Raw genomic sequence first — 23,712 nt, 5'->3', positions numbered from 1 at the left:
TTCTGTTGTCATGATGATGATCATTATCCTTATACCCAACATTTATGCCCACTTGCTTTATGAGACATCACATGTATAAGTATGTATGCGTGTGTGTGTATATATGTGTGTGTGTGTATATATATATATATATATATATATATATCATTTAATTAAAAAAACCCCACTTACTTAGCACTTACTCTGTGCCAAATATTTAATTTTAAAATATTTAATATTTAAAAGTTATTTAAACGATTTAAGGACATTATACATATTAATCTTCGTAACAGCCCAATAAAGTAGGTAGTATTATCTCCATTTCGCAGACGAGAAAACTGAGACAGAGAGATTCAGCAACTTGCCCAAGGTTACACAGACAGACACTGGCAGAGCTCAGACTTGGACCTGAGAAGTCTGGCTGCGGAGTTGCTGCGCCAGTACGTTGTGAAGAGTTATAACAATAGCTGCTAATCTAAACCAGGCACCTTTCCTACCTTAATAGAAAACTCAACAGCTCTGTGAAGCAGGTATTATCCACATTTCCCAGATAAGGACGCAGGATTAAGGACCTTAAGGAGAGAGTCCAAGTCACACGAACAGGAACTGAGGGCAGAGGCGAGACCCCTGTCCTGTCCCCAGGGTGTGGATGGTCACGGCAGAGCAGAGCGTGGGTGCCATGTGCCGCCCTGTTTCACTTCCTGGATTTGACCCCAGTGTAGCTGATTCTTAAAAGCAAAGCAAACAAAAAACAAAAACAAAAAGCTCATTGAATTCCAGATGTCATTGAATCCTACAATTCAGAGAGGAGAAGGACTTCTTGTTGTGGACCTTCTCACGTAGGAGAAACATCCCAGGTCCATGGAGCTTAAGAGACACTCCCCAAATCCCAGATTCAGGATATTAGCATCAGTCTGGATCCCCATGTCTTCCAAATTTAAACTGAAAGGGGATAACGGAGTTTTTTCTCTTTTCCCATCAAAATCCAAAGACATGAAAGAAGAGAGATTCACAGTAGCAAGAATCAGCCATCATTCTCTCTCCCCGCCCTTCATCTTTTTCCTTTAAAAATTCCTGTAATCGGTTACAAATTCTCACATCACCTCTTCATTCTTATCAGGTTTTTGCAGTTGGGAGATAAAGACCCACAATATCTTCAAATCAAGCAGGCAGTTGCAGTGACGAATCTTTCCTTCCTAATTTAAGCTGAAACCACAAGGTGGGCCCCACGTTATAACCAGTGATGGAAAAGGGGAAAACCAGAGATAATTAACCCTGTATGAGAGCCTCCAACTCGGCCCCTGTGGCTCACCCAGGCCCTCCCCCCTGACCTACTTTCTCTGGCCACCAAAAGAGGCGAGATGCTATGCAGAGATACTGTAAAGCAGGACCTGATAGCATCTTGTCTGTTCCCACCAGATAAGCATTCCCAAGCCTGCCTCTGTCACTCACTGCTTAGGAGGCCAAGGTGCTGCCGTAATCATTTGAAACAATAGCCTACTATTAGCTGCTGGAACGCCTGTGCTCCCTCCGTCCCTGCATAGTTCAGGGTTTCTTGGTCTGGGTTGAAAGGCTGACATTCATGGTAATGAATAGGACATTTTAAATCACTAGTCTATATCCCACAGGCATTCTGCCCAGGGACAATTGAGGGGAGCAAGAAGAATGATAATAAGGGAACCCAAGACTTCATTCTTACAAACTAAGAATGCTGCTGCTGGTTACAGGGAAAACAGTCTGACGTGTGTTGTTATTAATCCTCTGCCCATGCATCTGGGACGAGGACAGAGATGCTAAAATTCGAGCCAGACTGCTCTGGCTCCCTTTGGAAACTGCTGGATTCAATCTTCAGAAATAACAAAGCACCAGTTCCTTTGTTTATTTTCCAGAGTAAAATACTAATTCATGTAAATGAATCATTGAAGTAGGTCTTTAGACAACTTCTCATTTTCTTAATGATTTCCATTTTCTGGAAGCCCAAGAGCACGTTTCTAAAGATGTTAATCATCCAGATTTTTTTCATGTGTGTTTGGTGCTGGACCCACACTCCTTCTACTTCTCTTAATGGTTCTTATTCTCTCTTGCTTCTCTGTCTTTGAATTTGATTTCCTCCTTCACCTGACCAATTCTTACCAATCTTTCAAGATGTACCACAAAACAAAAAAATTTTTTTTAAATTGTAAACCTTCCAACTTCAAGATTATTTTTGAAATGGGAGAATTTATTTCCAACTCAAAGGAGTTCCATTTTTCCGTGAGATAAGAAACTTGAACTTGTTTTTTTTTAATTGATGAATAACACATGCAGTAAACTGTGTAGCAATTTTCTTAAGTAGATCTTGATAATATTTTATATACATCTGTTTAAGTTTAACAAACACACGGATTGAAATGAAGAATATTTCTGGGACCCATGAAGATTCTTTTCTGTTCCTTCATCATCAATACTCCACCCCTGATATCAGCATGTTTTGACTTCTATCACCATCAATCGGGTTTTCCCACTCTTGCACTTTATATAAATACAGAATGCAATTTTTAGTGGCTTTTGGCTTCTTTTGCTCAAAGTAATTTTTTTTAGATTCATCCATGTTATGTGGGCATCAGTGGTTGGTCATTTTTTATTGCTGTGTAGTATTCCATTATTTGACTGTACCACAATTTATGTAGCTGCTCTATCTTCTGCTGATAATTGTTTGCTCCCAGCTTTTGGCAATTGTGAATACACCTGCTATAAATAATCTGGTCCATATTTTTTGATGGACAAATGTACTTACTTCTCTTGGGGATAAAACTGTAAGTGTGATTGGTGATTTATAGTGTAGGTCTATGTTTAGGTTTAGTAGATATGAATAATTATCCAATGTGTTTGTACCCATTTATATGCCTAATATTTGAGATTTTCGGTTGTACTACATCTTCACCAAAACTTAGCACGACAGTATCTTTTGTTAATTTCAGTTTTTTTTTTTTTAGATGAGTGTTGGTATCTTTTCATTTGCCTAATAGAAACTTGGGCATCCAATTTTGCCTGTTTAGTAGATCTTTTCCTCTTTTAAAAAATAGAATCTTTTGACTTTTTCTTGTTGGGCACATCATTTCAACAGACACTTCACAAAAGAAATTATGTAGCGCCAATAAACCCTTGAAAACATGGCTTTTGTTTAATCAGCCTCAAGAAATAAAACAAAGATAAGATCTGTCTCAAGTAGGTCTTTGCCACAGATAGCCATTGGCCTCGTTCTCTATTTACCAACATTGCTATTGAAATTCTTTATGAGCTACAGCTGGAGAATAGGTAGGCCTGAGCAGGTCTCAGCCCAATTCTCAGATTCTAGAAAACTCTCTCACCTGGCATGTCTCTGCTCTGCATCTCCCTCCAAGTCTACCGTGTGGTTGTCCTTGTATTTGCAACTGTTAGACATTATGATGTAAAATTGCCATTTTCAGGAGGTAGGGCTCTGCTTCTTTTGATTCCTACTTATAGGGGTTTCTTGTATAATTAAGTAGGAAAAATATATTCAGGAGGTTTGCCTGAGATGGAGGGAAAGGTTGTTTGGCTCTGGAGAGCGGGGAAGAGGATCAGAAGAGAGAGGAGGGCGACTGCGCTCTTAGAGGTTTTTCAAAAGCACTTTAAGGTGATGATATCCACTAGTGCATTTTAAAATGCTGATGTGGTAGATTGCATTACTGCTCATCTATATTTGGTGCCACTTCCTGTGGGAGGATTATATATCCCCACACTCTCAGAACTCAGGCTTGGCCATGGGAGTTGCGTTGGTCAATAAATCGTGAGTGAAATTGATGTGCGTCATTTCCCAAGCAAAAGCTTTAAGAGGCAGTGAGTGATTCCCCCTTCCGTGATGACTGGCTGTGCTCCAGGCAGCAAACGCTCTGTGAGCCTCCGTCCACAAAGAAGAAAATGGGAGCAGAGCCAGAGCCAACTGTGATGAACATGTAGGGTAAATAGACAGTAAAACTTTATTATTGGAAGCCACTAAGAATTGGGGGGGGTCATCTGTTAATTTAGTCTTACCTGATTGATTCAGCTTTGATCTGTTTTATAAGTTCTCCTTTATTCTCTATACCTCCAACCAAGTGAATCTCTAGCAAAGTCTGCACAGCTCACAGGTGAGTAGTTTTTGTTATTGAATCAAGGAAGGAGGTGCACTCTGGGTCGGGGTTGTCGCATTGCTGAGATAACTGCTGAGCCAGGAGAAGAAAGGCTAGAGAATGCTCGCAGCCCTGGAGTGCACAGGAATGGGAGGCAGTGCCTTGGCATTCCCACGTCGTGGAGGGGGAGGCTGAATTAGCTTTAACCAGATATTCAAAAAGCAAGGGGCTCCCATCTGATATCCGGGTTGTCTTTGATGGAACTGACCTGTAAGACACATGTGCCAGTGCTGCTCTACATAAGCTCCCTGTCTAGTTATTGTTTCAATGACCCCCAAATCTAGTGGCTTCCAATAATAAAGTTTTACTGTGTATTCACCCTACACGCTCATTTCCCAAGCAAAAGACATCCCTCTTTTAGCATCCTGTTGCTCCCAGGGCCATGCCTACAAAGGCTTTATGTGATCTGGCTTCAACCTGTGTTGCTAATCTCCATCTTGCCCAACTCTCCCCTGAACTCCTTGCCCTCTAGACACACTGGTCATTACCATCGTTGAAAGTTCATGCCTACCCAGAGTCTTGGTGTCAGTGTTCCTTCTGTCTGGAACATTCCTTCCCTGGCTGCTTCCTCATATCACCTCAGTCTCTGGGCTCAGCTTTGAAGACCTCCTCAGAGAGGTCTCCCATGGCCAGGACCTCCCCAGTCTTACTCCATAACCTCACTCTGTTTTATTCCTTCATAGAATTTACCAACATTTAAACTGTATTGGTTATTTTTAACTTGACTAGTGCTATTCTCCCCCCCCCCACCAGCCCCATGAGAAATATAGGCTATTGAAAGACAGAAACATCATCTTGCCCGTTGATCACTAAGCCCAGCTTAGAATACCGCTGGCACGTAAAAGGTACTTAATAAACACTTTTAGGAAGAATAAATTGGCTGGTTGTGAAAGTGTATTTTTTTCTAATGACATAAAGTGGAACTTTGTCTCATGCACCAGAGGTCACAGTAGCATTTGTCAGCAGCCTTAGCGGAGCTGGCATTTGTGGTAGGAAGAACAGTGGCTCCCCAAAGATGTTCACGACCTTCTCCCCGGAATCCATGAATGTTACCTTCCATGGAAGAGGGGCTTCATAGATGTGATTCTGTTAATGATCTGGAGATGCGGAGTTTATCCTGGATTATCTGGTGAGCCCAGTGTAATCACGAGGGTCCTTACGTGATCATGGAAGCAGAGGTCTGAGTGATGCAACCAGGGGCCAAGGAATGCAGGTGGCCTCTAGACGATGGAAGAGGCAAGGAATAGATTCTCCCCTGGAGCTTCCAGAAGAAAAGCAGTTCTTGGTTGTAGCCACATGAGGCCCATTTCAGATTTCTGACCTCCAGAATTGCAAGGTAGTAAATTTGTGTTGCTTTAAAGCATTAAGTTTGTGGGAATTCATTACAGTAGCAATGGGAAGCTAATATAACAATGACAGCATTTTTCATGGCCATCAGCAATGTTTGAGACTCCCGGGGAATCAGACACCCGGCCCCACTGGCAGCAGGAGCAGGAGGGAAAGAGATTAGGATAGCATGTGATGACTCCACGAGTGATCAGGGCCACTTCTGTTTCATCCACCACTGCACACCCATCTTCTGACAAGCGTACAGCATGTAGTAGATGCACAATAATTAGCTCTTGAAAAAACAGGTGTGACATCTCCTGTAGGTTTCCCAGAATATTTAGAAGAGATGTTGAAGAGGGTTTAAAATTCCCAAAACAGCAGGTGGGACAAACAGAGCAGGCCCTTAGCTGTTATAGTGGGTCCGTCCTGAGAAATTTCTCAAATCTCTAAATTCATAGATAAGAAAATGGTAGACCAGATAGCTGACTTTATCCTCCGTCACATTTCAAGCAATAAGGAACTATTTCCCAATGCATATCTTTGTATGAGAAATCTTTTATATTTTATTAATGCCAGATTTTTTCACGGGAGATCTAGTTTCCTCACAGAAGCATTTTCTCCATCACACAATTTGCTATTGGACACAGGGGTGGATGGCAAATCTTAAAGCCCCATGGACATGTGGCAGCTGGGGAGTCAGCCTGGCTCACCTGCCACTGGCAGGTGTACAGTTTGGATGATGCTCAAATGACTACTCCTTATGAATTTTTGGACTTTTTTGGAAATAGAAGAAATTATGACATTAAATCATGAGTCTATGTCACTAATTTATTATCATGAGCCTACTTTTTTTCAAAAGAACTATTTTATTTATTATTGTATTGTTTAATTGTTTTATTTTGGTGGACAGGGGAGGTAATTAAGTTTATTTATTTTGGGAAGAGGTACTGGGGATTAAACCTAGGACCTTCTGCATGCTAAGCATGCACCCTTACCACTTAAGCTATACTGTCTACCCCATGAGCCTCGTTTTAATGGACTCTTTACCCCAAAAGACGAACAATCTGGCCCCAAGAAACACAGATTAAAGTTTGGGGACTCCCTCAGGCATCAACAAATAAAAGGGCACCTGTCTGATCCCAGGGTGACTGGTAACGTCTGGTGGCACTGTCCATAGACAGGTGCAAAGGGATGGATGACACTCTCAAGGTCATTGATGGTTGAGAGATCCTGAGTCCCAGGAACCAGGATTTTAAAGACCTTTCAACTTCTGACCAGTGGCTTTGCTTCTGCCCTTCCCATCCCTAGAGGGTTCCCTGAAGAGTTAAGTCTGGCTTTTTGGTCTGCAGCTATTGTTCTGTAACTTTTGTTTCATATCCTCTAGAAGAAGCCCTCTCCAGCTCTCTAATCAGCTCTAACAGCTCTGGGTGCCAAGGACCCTGGTAATTAGTCACACTGAGAAGGCATTTACATCCACTCACCTTTGGAAACTGGCATCTGGGGTCTCCTGCAGAGAAATCTAGAGGTTGGGATTCAAAGTCGGTGATTGCTTCATCCCCCAGGATCACTGATTAGGAACAGGCTGTTCCCCCAAGACCATTTCCATTTCTGTGGCAGGCGTTGAATAGGGCTAATACATCCTAGAAATGCAAATGGCTTTAATTTGAGCAAAGTGAGTGACAGGCTAAGCTAGATTCTTACTTTTTTACCAGTTGCTTCCTGCCATAATCTTTCAGGCAGATGTTTTAGACAAAAGGATAATGCCAAGTTCACATCAGGATGATAAGGGTCACAGCACTGGGTTTGCTGGTGCTACAGGCCCATTCAAAAATTCCCTCCCCCCACACCCCACATAGCAGGAGAAGTGAATAGTGGGAGGAGGAGCGTATCCTATGGACTGCCGAGGGTGGGAGCAGTCTGCTCCCAATATAGTTTTTTGCATAAATGATGAAAATAAAGGCTTTGAAGATAACCAGCCTCAGTATAGGCTCTTTATGCACTATGAAGTGCTTTCATATTTATCGTTTTATTTTATGAGACTCTACCCCAAAAGAAGAAATACGGCATGAAGGGCCAGTGAGAGTTTTGGCCTGGGATACACCAGGATGAACATTCTGGTTCTACTTCACCCAAAGTTACATCTCTTGGCCCAAGAAGGGAGGCCCTGCATTGGTTTTCTGTCAGAGGCCTCCATGGTGCAGATTCCAGCAGCAAGAAAGAAATGTCAGGGGGCGTGAGGCCTTCCCTGTGCCTGCCAAAATACTCCAACCGGATAAACATTTATCCTTCCCACATACAAGGCCTTCCAAAGCACTGTAATTCCTAGAAAAACCTGGACCCTCAAAGACACCTGGTAAAGTTTCAAGTAATGATACATATATTTTAGGTATTAAAATATATTTTCTGAGAACCTGGTATCTGAAGATTGGTAGTGAGACAGGAGGGAAGGGGACGAGGCACGACCATTAAAAGAATGACACTGCTGTTGAGGATGTGACATAAACTGGTTAGAACCAACTAGGTCCAAGATGGCAGAAGTCTAGACTTGCAGTAAACCTTGATCCTCATTGCAGACTCATTGTAATACATTAGCATGGGAAATGACACACCCACAGGCACCATGACAGTTTCCAGGCTGACCATAAAAGGTCAAAAAGTGGGCTGGGGGGCCCAATTCCTGGAAATCCCTGCCCATGCTTTCCAACAGTTGGAATGATCCTCCCACTTGTTAGCATGTGAAATTACCCAGCCCATAAAAACTAACTACCCCTGCTCCCTGGGGCCACTCTCCCTTCTAAAATGGACCGCATTCAATCTATGGAATGTGTCTCTCTCTAAATAAACTTGCTTTCACTGCACTATGGCTTGCTCTTGAATTCTTTCCTGTGCAAGACAAGAACCTACTCTCTGGCAATAGTAGGTTATTATACTATGATCCCAAGTTTCATTATCACTCATCATTATCACTAATAGTCATAAATAGTGTTAACTGACATCATTAATATAACATTAAGGTAATCAACTTAGCATATGTTGTGACAAAGACTCTCTCCTTGACCAAAGTCTAGACAGGCTTCTCTGAGCCCTTTTTTGGTTAGGCCCTGTCTGTGGACCCAGTTGTAGCAAGAATCTGCTCAGTCAGTTTAGCCAGAATCCCCCACCCTCGGTACTGATCAAATTCTTCTTCCTCTGCTGTCTACGCAGGCAGATCTGATCCTCTTGACCTGCCTTCAGCGAGAGTCCTGTTTGTTCAGTCTAGGGAGAACCCCCGTACCCTTGATGTCTCCTCTCACTAGCTTTCCTGGCCTGGATCCCCAAACCTACTCCTTGGCTATTCATCCCCACTTGTCCTTCTTGTGTTTGGAATTGAGCCCAGTTCTATGGTAAAGTCTCTTCCCGCCTCTTGCAATAGTTCTTTTTTTGTTTTGTTTTGTTTTGTTTTTAATAGTTCTTGAATAAAATTTGTTTTTACCACTTTAACTGTTGTCCAGCTCTAGTTTTCTTTAGTAATTGTCACTACTGATGCTACTGATGCTAGCTGACATCCCTATGACATGTCACAATTTATAAAGCATTTTCATAGCATTGTCTAATTTAAGCCACGCAGCTTTCCGGGTGAGGATTCCTTTCTGTATATCCATGTTGGCTTGTTTGTGGACATTCATCAAGTAAAATGTGTAGGTAAGAGTTGAACCTAGGTATCTCTTTAAATCCTTTATTCTTTCAATGTTGACTAAAACAATGAGACTATTTTATTTTATTTTTTTTATTTTGTATCTCCTAAGAACTAGGGGCTGGATGGCCTCTGGAGATTCTGAGGGAAATGATGACAAAAATAAAAGGGCTAACGTCTTTGCAGTGCTTTGCAGTTTACAAAACCCTTTTGCAAACACATCTTTACAGGGGATTCTGTGAAGGAACCACGTCCTATTGTTTTACAAATGAAGAATGAAGAGTCTCAGGAGTTAAGTAACATGGTGACAGCGGCGGAGTTAATGTGCTGCTGGGTCCTATGACTTTAGGAGCGTGCTCTATTAAACCATGCTCCTCCCCAGAAAAGGTCCATCACTTTAGATTAGAATGGAGGGACAAAAGAAGTTTTAGCAGATTTTTTAAAAATGAGAAACTAAAATTGAAACAAAACAATGCAATTGTCCACACCAGGGGTAGAGTTACTTGAAAATGTCAACTCTCTGGTCATCTTCCCTCAGCTTCCTCCAGCCTTATGCGGATGTTGGCTTTTCTTTGAAATTTTTATTTGCATCTTTTATGGTAGAAACAATCAGCCTGTCCCTGGTGATTTCTCTCTCATGCTTCTAGACACACAAGCTTTTCTGACTCCAGGGTTTAATCTTTACATACATTCTCACACTGGGTTTTAGAATCCAGTTGGTTTTATCTCTACAGTATCATGGGGCGAATGTATTAAGAAATAAATGTATGTTTTCTAATGGTCTATTGTTGTGTCTGTTCCAAACCAAATACCAGAGCCAACCCTAGTATGTGAGGGACACACATGCCCTAAATAACTGGATGCGTTGTTACCATGGATACAGACTAGCCTCATATTTGCACAGATTCATCTTATCAAATACAGACAAAACTGTAGTCAGTATGTGCCCCTCAAATAAGGAGCAACACGTGGAAGCTATTTTTCTCCCAATAGAAACGTCTTTACTGTTTATCGTACTATTAACGTATATCTACTAACCATTTGAAAAAATCAAACAGTACAGAAATATATAAAAAATAAAATAAAAGCCCTCTCTGAGCTACTTCCCTGAGAAAGCGATTGGTAACAGTCTGGCAAATAGCCTTTTAGCTTTTAAGTTTTTTTGGTAAGTGTAAATACATATATATGAAAATTACATTATTTGCAATATAATTGGAGACATATATACCAGCCTGTGATTTACGGTTTAAATTTGACAATGTATCAGGAAAAGCTCTCACTTCTATTTATATATCTGTCTACATACCCATATATTTATACATTTCTCAGTATTTGTATCTATATATTTGTATCTATATCTGTATCTAATCTTTTTAATGTATAGATACTATTTTACTGCCTGGATGTACTATAATTTATTTAATTAATCCCAGTTAAATTTGGACAGTTTGGATTTTCTCAGTCTTCCACTATTAAAAATAATGATGCAGTAAATATACTTTATATATACATTTGAACAATTATTCATTTACTTCCTTAGGCAAAAATTCCTCTAAATGGAATTGCTAGGGTATTTCTGATTTTGATGCATATTGCCAAGCTGTCCCCCAGTAAAGCTTTGCCAATGTACAACTTCCATCAGCGGAGTTTGTGGGCTTCCCTCTCTACACCCCCTTGACAATGCTGAGTATCATCAATCTTTGAAATCTTTTGCTGTAAATTTTTTAACTTAATATAATCCTACCCGAGCTCTAACATTTTCCCCTTCAGAAGATAATACAATTAAAAGTGTAAAAAATAGAGTCAGCCGTGGTGATAAATCTAAATATAATGTCAGTTAGAGCTATGCCGAGTGAGCTTGAGATGGTCAACGATGAATCATAAAAAGCTGTTAGAAACACGCACAGATGAGATGTTTTGAAAATTCTTTCATCTGATTAGACAATGGCAGCAGTAGGAAAGTTACAAAGGCTCCCTGCAACACGCAACGTGACATTCAACTTGACTTTACAAAGCAAGCAGGAGGGCACTGAGCTGTTAGGATGGCATTTAACACAAAGAAAAGAAGAGGGGCCCTACGCTTCGTCCAGTGTACTTTCTTCTTCTGGTCCTAATTATGGCACAGCTGTACACCTCCTTGTCGGTCTGCCTGTCCTTCCACTGTTACTCTGTTTGTCCTCCATCTCTCCATCCATCTGTCCATCATTCAATAAACACTTCCATGTGCACTGTGTTTATGGAGTCAACACTCAGTGTCACTCTCTGTGCCTGGGGTCCTCAGAGCCTTGTGACTCTCCATCTCACAGCAGCTCTGCGTGTTGCACGCCTGTGTCAGGTTTCATTCTGTAAACAAGGTCATACCTCAGGGAGGCCAGGTGACCATCGCTGCCCTGGGACCCACATCCTATTATCTTCATATCACAGCCAAATGAAGGATGCTTGTGTTCCCACTCTCACATGTCAATCCTAGGGAAGGAACTAACAAGCCTTGCTTGGGAGATGGCTCCATCCTAGACTAGTTCTCTCTGGACAAAAAATGGAGCATTTTCATTGGCTAACCTGGATCCTGTGCCCAGCTCTGCTCTGGGAGGGACAGGCACTGGGTGATATAATTGACAGGAAAAGGGGGGATGGGTAATCCTGTTAGAAAAAACAGAGCTTCTGCTGTTTTCTCTGAGAGGGAGGTGGTGATAAAGATGTGGGTGGATTTTGTCAGGCTGGAGGATGTGACTTGTCATGGGATGTAGCAGACTGTGAGACAGGTGAGGCAGTCAGGAGCTGGACTCTGAGAGGCCTTGCATGGCACCCTCAGGTGTTTGAGTTTCATCTTGTTGGAAGGTGATAGGAGAGAAAGCCCGAATCCTGGAGCACAGGCTTGGGAGTCGGGATCTGGGCTGGGCAGAGGGGCGGGCTGATGCCAGACCACTTTAGAAACTGATGCAATTGTCTGGGTGAAATGAGAGATGATGTCCCTGGGAGGGGCACAGGCATTTAGGTGGGAGGCTCGATAGGTAACTGATGTAAGAAAGTAGGGAGACAGGGAGTCTTTGAGGAGAAGAAAGGTCATGTGCGGAACAATAAAAGGAATTTCCCATTTCCTTGAGGAATTTCAGACTCAGGACTGGGCCTCCCACATCACCAGAGCCTTGAGGTCATCTGCCAAGGAGTTGCTGCCTAACTTTCCATGAGCTCTCTCTCCCCTCGGGCTGGCCTGCTGTGACATGGTGGCCATTTCTTAGCCTCTGCCCCACCTCATTCTTGTCTCTGGCCTCCGATGTGCCTTGCACCCTGCTCAGCTCTAGTTCAGCCTCATCTTGGGCCTTTGCAGTCTTTGCCTTGGACTTGAATGAGCACCTTCATTCCTCTTTATTGTCCTATTCTCCTTGACGATGTTGTAACAACCATCATGGGACTTACTAAGATTATAAGAAAATTAGGGTGTCCATCAGAATGCTGGGTGAAGGATCGTGTTGTGTTCGAATCAGTACGAGGCTCTTCTCCTTCTGGTGCATTCGTTAAGCAGCCACTTGGGGCCAGGCACTCTGCTGCCACTTTGCACATCTTGTCTCATGAATTACCCAGCAGCCTTGGATGTCTTTATTTGCTCAGGCAACAGATACGTGTTGAACACCTGTTATGTGCCCTGCACGTAATTTCAGAGTCTGGAACCACGGTAGTGGATCCTGCCCTTATGAAGATGGCAGTCTAGCAGCGGAAACAGACCACTAATGATTAAATATACAGGCATGTGATATAATTTGGGATAGTGGTGAATTTTTTTTAACTGAAGTATATAGTCAGTTTTACAATGTTGTGTTAATTTCTGGTGTACAGCATAGTGATTCAGTTATACATATATAGATTCCTTTTCATATTCTTTTTCATTACAGGCTATTATAAGATACTGAATATAGTTCCCTGTGCTATACAGTAGGACCTTGTCTATCTATTTTATATATAGTAGTTAGTATCTGCAAATCCCAAATTCCCAATTTAGCGCTCCACCTCCCCCTTTCCCCTGGTAACCATGCGTTTGTTTTTTATGTCTGTGAGTCTGTTTCTATTTTGTAATTAAGTTCATTTGTGTCATTTTTTTTAGATTCCACATATAAGTGATATCATATGGTATTTTTCTTTCTTTCTAGCTTACTTCACATAGAATGACGTTCTCCATTTCCATTCATGTTGCTGCAAATGGCATTATTTTATTCTTTTTTTTAATGGCTGAATAGTCTGAAATCTTGCTTAACTTGTGCTGGGAGACCGCAGCTGAGGTCTGAGCAGAGGAGAGCCCTGACCTGCAATTTACATGTTTCAGATGATTATGTGGATCTCGTGGGGAGAACAGTTGAGAGGTGGGGCAGGGTGAGGAACTGGAGAAGTAGTAAGAGCAGACAGAGCTGTTAAAGGCTGTCCCAGTTGCCCAGACAAGAGAGAGGATGGGGCTTTTATTGCATGCATTTAATAGATGAGGAAATTGTAGCTCTTAGAATTTATACTATTATCATAGCTTCTCTAGCCTTGATAACAGTTTTAGGATCTGAATTGATAGTTTTTGATCCAATAGAAATGAGAGTCTAAATGACTTGTTCAAGAGCAAAATGGCAATTAAAGGACAAGATCCAGTAGCCGAGTCAGGTCTGCCTGGCTCTGAGGCCTGGACTCTTGCCTCAGAGCTAGAAGGCGTTTCACGTTGCAACACGAGCTGATTTCAGTGAATCGTTTTCCATTAAAGACATCAGTTTGATTGATAATATTAATCAAAAAAGAAATAAGAGAATACTCTCTCCTTTTTGTTTTTACTATCAGCTAACTCATTACTTCATTTTCAGATACTGGAGTTAAAAAATTCATTTTACAGAAAAAAATTAAGTGTGATAACCAAGAAAAGTCACTTATTGGAATAACTGAAACAATAACTAATATCTCTCATCAAAGAAGATTGAATCTCTAATTCTGAATATTAAAAAACCCTGATTTAATATCTCATTTATTTAATGTTCATGATGTTTCATATACTATGTCTTTTGCATATATTATAGCTAATCCTTAATATAAGACTTTAGGCCTAAAGTCTTGTATTACTTCCCTTAATTTATTGGTAAACAAAAATCAGGCTTGCAGAGTTTAAATCATTTGCCTACAATCATAAAACTGGAAATTGGCAAAATAGGAATTAATTCAAAACTCTGAACTCTCTGTGTCGGGGGGAGGGAGCTGGTTGTGGCTGGGGCCCAGCAGTGTAGCCCCTTGAAGCTCCCTGACCCCCATGCCCCTTCCACCCATTCACTGAATAACAAGTCCGGGAGGAAAGCCACGGGGAAGGCTCAGTGCTGCTGGAGAAGCCAGTCATGGTCTCGAGAGGCTTTTGTAGGTTTAAGTCCGGTTGGTTGAGTTGTGTGGTGTTTTCTTTGATCTGGAAATTGTTACTATCCTATCATGACATTGGTTTGCACTGAAATCACTATAGTGAAAAGTTAAATAGACCTTTTAAAAAAATCACACAGCAGGTAAAGAAGACATTTAAACAGAGTAGGTGGGGTGTGTGTGTGTGTGTGTAAACAATTTTTATTCTCAAATTCCCTTACTGTAGACAAAAAAGGTTGAAACATGGAAGGAAAAAAAATCCACTTTACATTGTAAATTGTTTACTTGTCTTTCTAATTCTCCCTTTCTTCTTTATTTCCTTCCTTCACCCTTGTTGAAATAATTTTAGTTTCCAAACTAAGATCTTTGTTGTTCTTTGTGTTGTTGATATTCTTGTGAATAATTAGGCTTGTCTGGGGAAGCAGGAACATTGTCTGAACTGTCACAGTTTAGTAGTTGGAAAGGATAGAATTTTTCTTCTCATCTATCATTCACGGTTTGTTGCTGTGAGTTCACAAAGCCAGGAGCTTTCAAAAAGTGGAAAGTAATAATGGGGAAGTAAGCAGAAGGATGCCAGCGTTCTGCAAGAGGAGTCCAGCATCCTGCTGCCCATCCACGTGGCACTGGCACACTCCCTCTTCTGGCGGGTTAGACGCAGAAAATGAGTCAGTACTTTTCCGTAGAAAACTCTGTATTACTAGTGAGGGGTTGAGCACAGGCAGCTGACATATCTGCTTTTCTTAGCAACGGGAGGCCTTTGCATTTGTAGAGAGAGGAAAATCCTCCAGAGAACATTACCGGTTTGGAGCATCTCAAAGAGCTTGCCAGGTCAGATCTGGTTTATGGAACTAATCATACTCATTCTCTCCTTCTCACAAGTCGATTTCAAAGCAAACAAGATGCCAGTAAAGAATGAGTGGAAAATTATAAACTGTTACATACATAGAGTAGATGAACTGCATGAGATACTGAAAACTAAATGGTTAACTTTTTGAGAGAGCCATGGGGCGTGGCTCACAGATTCTTTAGGAGCTCTGTGCCCATTTCCCGTGTGCCGTGAACATCTGGAATGGGCCACCCTCCCCGTTCCAAACTACAAGACCTGGTTACCCTGATGCACTAAGTCAATGGACAACCTGACTGATCCGCTGGACCTGAGCTCCACTGTCCTTGTCTCCTCTATGTCTTTATCTGTTATGTGCCTGATCTTGGCTCTTTCAATTTATCTTATTTGAATTTGGTGACCTAGATTCCAAACTGACCCACTCAATTCTCAACCATCTCTGTGTTCAGACCAGGCTCTAATTCTGAGAGTCCCTCAGCTTAGGCAGCCATGTCTTGTTCCATAGCTGTGAATAAGCTGTGCCCTGTCCTTGGTCCCCTCCTCACCTAATCTTGGTTGGATCAGTAGAGAGGTAAGAGTAAGAGTCAATGATCTTGGGACCCACATAGACAAAAGGCTACATCTCTATCTTGTTTATAGTTTTTATATCCACACATTTCCCCCCATATCTTGATCTCTTTGAGATTTGTCCTCGTGATCCATTTTCTCATATTAAGCCTTGTCTTATCCTTTAGGCCTGATGTGTGACACTGGCTCGGGCTAGAACTTCTTTCCCTTATCAGCTCTAACTTGGTTTCTCCTCTGTTCTGGGAAACCACCTTCCCAGTTCTGCTGAACTTCCCAGACTTCATTCCTTGACATTCTCTCCAAGGCTGCTGCCAACTTTGGATTCACCCTGGAGTGCAAAAGGAACATCATCTTCTATTCTTTGTGCAGTCACATGCACAGCATCTAACAGGCCTGGGAATGCAGTGTATTAAGTACAAAGGAGACAGAAATCATGCGCTGAATGAGAAATCGTTTTATGGCACATTGTCCTGCCAGAGGCGACCAAGTACACAAGGAAAGTTGGCTTGGGTGAAGTAGACAAATCTTTAGTGATTAGCTGACATTCATGTTAGACCCGATATTGTTCTGCTTTATATTGTCATTAGTTGTATGCATGTTAATCATTGGACTGTGTTCCTCATCAGTAAAACGGAGATAATAATAATAGTATCTCCTAACCAACATTTCTTGACCAAGATTATTGACGTGTCCTTTAGGGAGGAAATCCCCTTGTCAAAATGAACACATAAATGAAACCTATGAAGGTAATTAAAGAGATATTCAATAGCCTATCACTAAAATTACAGTATCATGAGTCTCATTCATTAGGCTATGGGTTCAGATTTCCCACCAATAAACCTACATTATGACCTTGAAAGAGCAAATGAGGCAAAAATAAATATTTTTATGTATTGATACTTCACTGCACCTTGGAGTGATTTTGTAGATTTTTACCTATCTTCAAGCATTCATTATACTTTATACATTCTTTTTAATCATTTATGAAATCTTTACAGAAGTTTTCATGGGAAACTTTCATTTTAGTTTATTTTTCTAAGCCTGTGGTTAGGCTTTCTCTTTAAATCTACATCAGACACTACTTTCACGAGAGCTTTAATTATGACTTCAGAAGTCCTGTCAAATGGTGGCAATATAATGTCATGCGGTAGCAAAACTTATGTTCACACTAGGTAAAAGTGTTTTAAAATAAAATAGACATAGTTTAATGTGGTGAAAACCAAATAAGTAAAATAGGCATAATATCTGATAAATTTTAAATTAAAATATATTTTAGTAAATGAGCTTAGAGAATGGACAAATTACTTTAAAATGTATTTTAAGAAAATCAATGTGGAGTGGCAAGAAATGATCAACATTTGAAGTGATTCTCAGCATCTACTTCTGAAAATTGTTTGCTTAGATAAAAATGAGAAATGCCATCTGATTTTTAGAAAAGTGAAGGCTAGCATAATTGAAGATAAATTAGAAATAAAGAAAAGTGTGCAAAATAAGAATAAATTCTGTAACAATATAAAAGTCTCATGGAATTAATGAAAGAGTAAAATACATTCTGAGAAATGGATTAAATGCTAGAAGATTTATACAAAGCTTGAGTACTGGCCCTTTGTGTACAAAAATTGCCAACATATGAGAAGATTTTGCCTGAGAAAACATCATTTTGGTCAATTTATTTTTTGACAAATCTATTCTTTAATTGTCATCAGCTGTCAGAAAAACATGTGTGTCTTACTGCAGAATTCAGTCTAGTGATAATCACAAACAGCACTGTCACCCTCCAGAGCAGTATTAGACCGGGATAGACCCTGGTGTCACAGAGAGCTCGGGAGACCACAGAACCAGTTCCCAGGGATCCATAGCTCCTCAGAGCTCTGTTCCTTTCCTGCAAAGTGCGGAAAATGACATGAAATGACATATTTGAAAATTATTTGTAAATGTAAAGCTTCAGTCAAATGTATAGGAATGTTTTAATACGCTATTATTATTACCATTATTTTTTAAATGAAAGAAGCACTTCATAGCAGCTGCTAATGGAAGCATAGATTTGCATGTAGTATTGAAAGTAATCTCAATGAAATTTCTAAACTCTCTGCAGTTTCCGCATCTTGTTCTAGTTTTCTGTTCACTGGCACTGGTTACATAGATGCCTTCTGTGTATCTTTGGCTAAAATGCTTGATTCAATGGACTCTTCGGCTCATTCTTTGATTCATTCATTGACTCATCCATTTATTGGTTTGTTTAACATTTAGTAAATGCCTGGGTGGGCCAGACACTGGGCTAGGTGCTGTGGATTTAGGCATAAAATAAATGGTCCCTATCCTTACAGAGCTCACATTTATTACGAGTGACAAATGAAGAAACAGGGAACCAAGATGCATTGCAGCCATGCCGTGACAACAGCCGGCACGTGGCCTCCGGCAGGAGAGCAGCAGCATTTAACTCAGCTGCAAAGAGCAGAGAAAGACTCTTGGAGGAGACGGCAACTAGGCGTCTGAACTAGCTCTTAAAGAACAATGAGGCATTAGCTCGGGAAGGGAGGGGTCAGGAGAGGAACATGTGATTTTTCTAATATGCAACTCTCACAGCGTCTTGTGCTAGCTTAGTCTCAATGTTTGTTGAATGGAATTGAGTCACCTTTAAGGCAAAAGTATTTTTTTTAAGTGTTTACGGAGTGGTGCATGGCATCTGAAACATAGAAAAGAGCTCCCTCCTCGGGTAATCACTTCTTTTTCATACAGCCCAGTGTAATAATTGTGCTCATTCTCAAAGCAGCTCATAAATATATTACCACTTCAGACCCACTGCTTCAAAATGCATAAATGAAAAATGATCAGTGTTTTCTTCCTTACTGTCAATATTTTAAGTTCCAACATTAGTATACTGATTTCTCTTTTATTAATGCCAAAGTGAGCACTGAAAATAATAGGCTTTACTTTATTGATTTCAGAGAAACTAGAGAAATGTAGAAATACTGAGTTAAAAAAATAACTAAATAAAATAAACTTTTGCCTCCTGTGGGATGCTGTATCTTAATCTGAAATAGTACGTGAATACCAATGTTATATTTGCTTATATTAAACAAAGAAAAGCATATGACATCTGTTACAGGACTGGAGTCATGTTGCAACTGGATCTTGAAGTGTGTTTGGAAAATGTCACTGATGGAGAGGAAGCAGGAAGGGCTACAAAAATGTTGGGAAGAATATTGACATCGGAAACAGTGGTACTAGATTCCAAGGTTGTGCAAATGAAGGCAAGAGGGAGGGAGGGAGGGCAAATACTAATTGAACGCTTACGATGTCTCTGATCACGGCATTCTCTTCTCCTCATTTCACAGATGAGAAACCCAAGGCTCAGCCATGTGGAAGGACTTGCCCTCGATCACAGAGTTTTGTAATTATCAAGACTGGAGTTCAGTCTCAGATTTGTCAGACTCCTGATCCCAGGCAGTTTTTGCTCTGCCATTTCACTGAATTGAAAGAAAACAGAGTAGAATGGAAACAAGTGTTCTGAAGAGGAAGAGAGAATAGGTGTTTTAACCAGAAAGCCGTGATCATTTCAGTTAAATGGGAGGCAAGTCCTATTAAGGATGAAAGGAGAGGTTTTGGGGGGCAAAATCCACCCTGCATTTGGGCTTCAGGTGAACTAAATTGTGATGATCACTTGGATTTTATTGAAAATATTCATTTTACTAAAAAAAATTAAAGAGAAAGTTTTTTAGGATGTGAGTTTTGATTTTGGTTTGAAAAACGTGGCCACCATGAAACAACTATCTTTGGGATAGAAAGTCATTGACAAGTGGGTGATTCATCCAGTGGGTTCCTGATTGCGCGCGTGCGTGCGCCTGTGTGAATGAGGCTCTACCTTTTCTCAAACAGTGCCACCTCAGCAGTGCCTGCAGACCTGACTAATAATCTCTTTCTTTCCATAAGCCCTCACCCTCTTTGCTACTAATGAAGCCTACAGGTCCACTGTTCTCTTTCCTTTTAGACAGCTGGCCCTGTACAAGGTAGTTTAATCATTGCCCTCTGATAATACTGGTAATGACTCCATGAATATGTCTCTTGAAGAAAACGACATTTTACCTGCAAACTTCTAGGGGACGAAATAGAAAGCTATGAATCCCGAATGGCTCAAGCCAGGGGAACTGAGTTAATGGAGTAAAGGGAGCTGTTCTGGAAGCCCCCGTGTTGCGCCAGAGAGGTGGGGATGAATACAGACCGGAAGAGCAGTGCGTGACCAAGGCTCCCTGTGTGGTCAGAAATCTCCCCAGTATCCCTCAAAGCTCCAGAATGTCCACCACTGGAGATGAACTCTCCTCGGACTTGAGTATTCAAGTGCTCTTCAGGACAGTACACCTTGGAGTGAGGTTAGGTTTTAAGCTGCTATCAGTGAGGGTGTTACTGTTCAGAGAAGGGAGGAAGGAGAGGAGAGGGCCGAAGGGCTCACCTTCTCTGATTTTGCCGCAGGCCAGCCTTGCACGCTGAAGGCTGTTGAGATGCAGCCTGATCAGTATAACTCCGTCTTATTGCAGAAGCAGTCATTCAGCTTTGAGATCCAGGGCGGGTCTCATTGTCTTTTGTTGCTGTCTTACTGGTTTCTTTGCGCCTGTAAGAGAAGGTTGTTAAAGCCTGTCTTATATAAAAACAGTATGTTGTGGTGTGCAGGGCATGGCGTTTGGAGACACATTGGCGTTTTGGTCCAATAATGGGTTTGGCCACTTTCTGGCAGTTTCACCTTCATCCCCACTGTCCCTGTCCCAGGGCCAAGTTCAAACCCTGGTTGCTCTTTTCCTGAACTTGTACCTGGTCTCCTTGCCTCTGGTCTCTTCCTCTCTGATTTAGTTAGTCCTTGCTGCTGAAAAACCAACCCATCCAGCCCACATATTCTGTCATTTCACTGCCTTGCTTAAATTTTTTTTAATGATTCCTCATCAGTTTAAAAAATGAAGCTTGAAGGGCCAGCAGAAGGCCCTATGTGGTCTGGTACAGGCCTCCTTTTCCAAGCAGCCCCTCCCACCTTGCCCTCTGCTGTATCAGGTGCTGTGCGGGTCCCCAGGAAGTGCTTTATGCCTTTGTGCTGTATTGGCTTCCTGAGGATTTAGCCTTAAAACTTCCCTAACTTTCCAGTACCCTTCTTCTTGCTCCCCACTTCGGTTTTATTATTCCTCTTTGGTTTTCTATTGTACCTTGCGCAGATCTCCCCCGTGGTCAGTCTTAGCCCTTGCTGCAGTGCAGTGTGTTTGCTGGAGTGCCTTGCTCCTGCAGAGGTCCTGAGCTCTTGGATGGACAGACGGCAGCGTGCACCCTCTAGGTGAAAGAACTGGATGCAGAGTTGGGCACAGGGCTGTCATTCAGACAGGATTGATTAAATAAGGGACATTACTTAAACCTAAACCTGACATCTCTGACTTGTAAAATAAAAATGATAACACCCATCTCATGGAGCAGTTGTGAAGATAAAATTTTTAAAAAAATGTGAAAAAGAACTTTTCAGCTCTAAAGGTCAGTAAGCATGCTAGCTGTTACTGTGGTGTTAATGTAGGTCTTGGGAATAAACTTTGTCTTTATTTAATGGGCATGTAAGACTCTGCAGATTCTCCTCCAAGTCCAGAATTAGACTTAGTCTAAGGGTTCCTGTAATATACAGTGTTTTATGTAATTATTAAAATTTCTACCTGCCTGTTAGGCCCACACTGCCTTTTAATTATCTTAGCTTTAGGGGGAAAAAAAAGAGATACATTAAAAAATGAAAGCTTCCTAACAGCTTGTTAGAGCATTATTTGTTCACAACTACTAGCAAATGTATTTTGCTGAATGCTTCACATCCAGTTTTTAAAGACTGAACTGCAGCTAGTAATCATTTCATAAATATTAATGGGGAACATGCAAGTGGAAAGTTAAATTAAAATGCTACCAAATGGCTAGCAGGCAGCAGAAAATGAGCAGGAATTTCTAATCAGTGGAATGCATGGTTGTATAACTTTTATCCTCCCATTAGAGTATAAAACAGAAGTTGATTTTTCTCCCACTTAAAATCAGTTCATGTTGAAGGGAAAACGCAGATCAGCTCAATTACTGAAAGATTCTAGGAGCAGCTATTCTTTATGTGATGTCTCCTTTCCCTGGTCTTGGCTGAATGCAGATGGCTGAGCACACAGACTGACTGAGGGCTTCTCCTCGGGGTGCTTGGCAAGACTTCACAAGATTTGGGGCAAGGAGAGGACAAGCAGTATTTTACATTCATTCACCATCAGCTTATCACTTTTAACTTCTGGAGTTTTTATGAATCTATATTCCAACCAGCCTGTTGAAAATATGACTGGAATCCAGGAGCCAGAGTCGGTGGGTAGCCCTGCGCCCCCCTGGATCCTGCAGACCGCTCAGTGACCCTGAGAATAAACCCAGGACTGGTGCGTTGCAGGCGGCCACTTACTATTGGCTTCCTTCCTTCCTTCCTGAGAGAGGGTAGGGCTGGGCGGTACTAATGTACCTACAAACTGAAGCTTCCACTGTATGAAGGGAAAACTGAGGCCCAAAGAGGTAAAGTGGCTTGCAGATCTGGAACTCCTGCCTCTATAAACTTTAAGTTACGTTCTCCCCTTTTTTTCGGATGTCAATTTGCTTAGCGCAGAAAGCGAATTCTTCAGTGGCAGTAGTAAAACATTTTTTAAATGATGTAATAGCTATTAATACACCCAAACCACCTACATAAATGTCCCTACAAAACAACCCTTCAAATAGTCACCAAACCCCTGCTGTATTAGAGCATGGGGCATCCAAAAGTGTGAAGCACAGACCCTGCCTTCAGTCTGTCTTGGGAATAAATAAGTAAAGGATAGCAATGTTTGCTAGTCACTTCTTTTTTTTTTCCAGTTTTTAAGTGTCTATTCTTTTTTTAAAATCTATTTTAATTTTTATTGAAATAGAGTTAGTCTACAATGTTGCGTCCATTTCTGGTGTACAACATAATGTTTCAGACATACATATACATACATGTACTTGTTTTCATATTCTTTTTCATTATAGGTTACTACAAGATATTGAATAGAGTTCCCTGTGCTATTCAGAAGAAACTTGTTGTTTATCTATTTTATATTTAGTAGCAAATCTTACTCTCCCAATTTATCCCTTCCCACCCGCTTTAACTCCCTGGTAACTATAAGTTTGTTTTCTATGTCTGTGAGTCTCTTTCTGTTTTGTAAAGAAGTTCATTTATGTCTTTTTCTTTTTTAAATTTCACTTCTGAGTGAAATCATACGGTATTTTTCTTTCCCTTTCTGGCTTACTTCACTTAGAATGACGATCTCCAGGTCCACCCATGTTGCTGCAAATGGTGTTATGTTGTTGGTTTTTATGGCTGAGTAGTACTCCATTGTATAAATATACCACATCTTCTTTATCCAGTCATCTGTTGATGGACATTTAAGTTGTTTCCATGTCTTGGTAAATAGTGCTGCTATGAACATTGGGGTGCATGTATCTTTTTGAATTAGAGTTCCCTCTGGATATATGCCCAGGAGTTGGATTGTTGGATCATATAGTAAGTCTATTTTTAGTTTTTTTTTAGGAATCTCCATACTGTTTTCCATAATGGCTGCACCAAACTACATTGCCACCAGCAATGTAGGAGGGTTCCCTTTTCTCCACACCCTCTCCAGCATTCATCATTTGTGGACTTTTGAATGATGGCCATTCTGAGTGGTGTGAGGTGATACCTCGTGGTTTTGATTTGCATTTCTCTGATAATTAGCGATATTGACCATTTCTTCATGTGTCAT

The 23,712-nt window shown here is 41.1% G+C and overlaps 1 long non-coding RNA gene across 6 annotated transcripts in view; it reads left to right on the top strand.

Annotated features, from left to right (window-relative positions):
• The window catches only part of LOC140685784 (uncharacterized), a 185,048-nt gene extending 165,393 nt beyond the window's left edge, over positions 1–19,655 (top strand). For 5 of the 6 annotated variants that reach the window (XR_012059218.1, XR_012059219.1, XR_012059220.1 and 2 more), the window contains 2 exons: positions 19,041–19,170; positions 19,270–19,655. This is a non-coding gene — a long non-coding RNA (uncharacterized lncRNA). Of the gene's footprint in view, positions 1–19,021; positions 19,171–19,269 lie in introns of all 6 variants that reach the window. The other variant, XR_012059217.1, reaches the window with a different exon arrangement.
• Positions 19,656–23,712: the final 4,057 nt, after the last annotated feature.

This window comes from Vicugna pacos, chromosome 15 (assembly GCF_048564905.1).
Source record: "Vicugna pacos chromosome 15, VicPac4, whole genome shotgun sequence".
Taxonomy (NCBI): domain Eukaryota; kingdom Metazoa; phylum Chordata; class Mammalia; order Artiodactyla; family Camelidae; genus Vicugna; species Vicugna pacos.
This window is presented reverse-complemented; position numbering and strand designations above follow the sequence as displayed.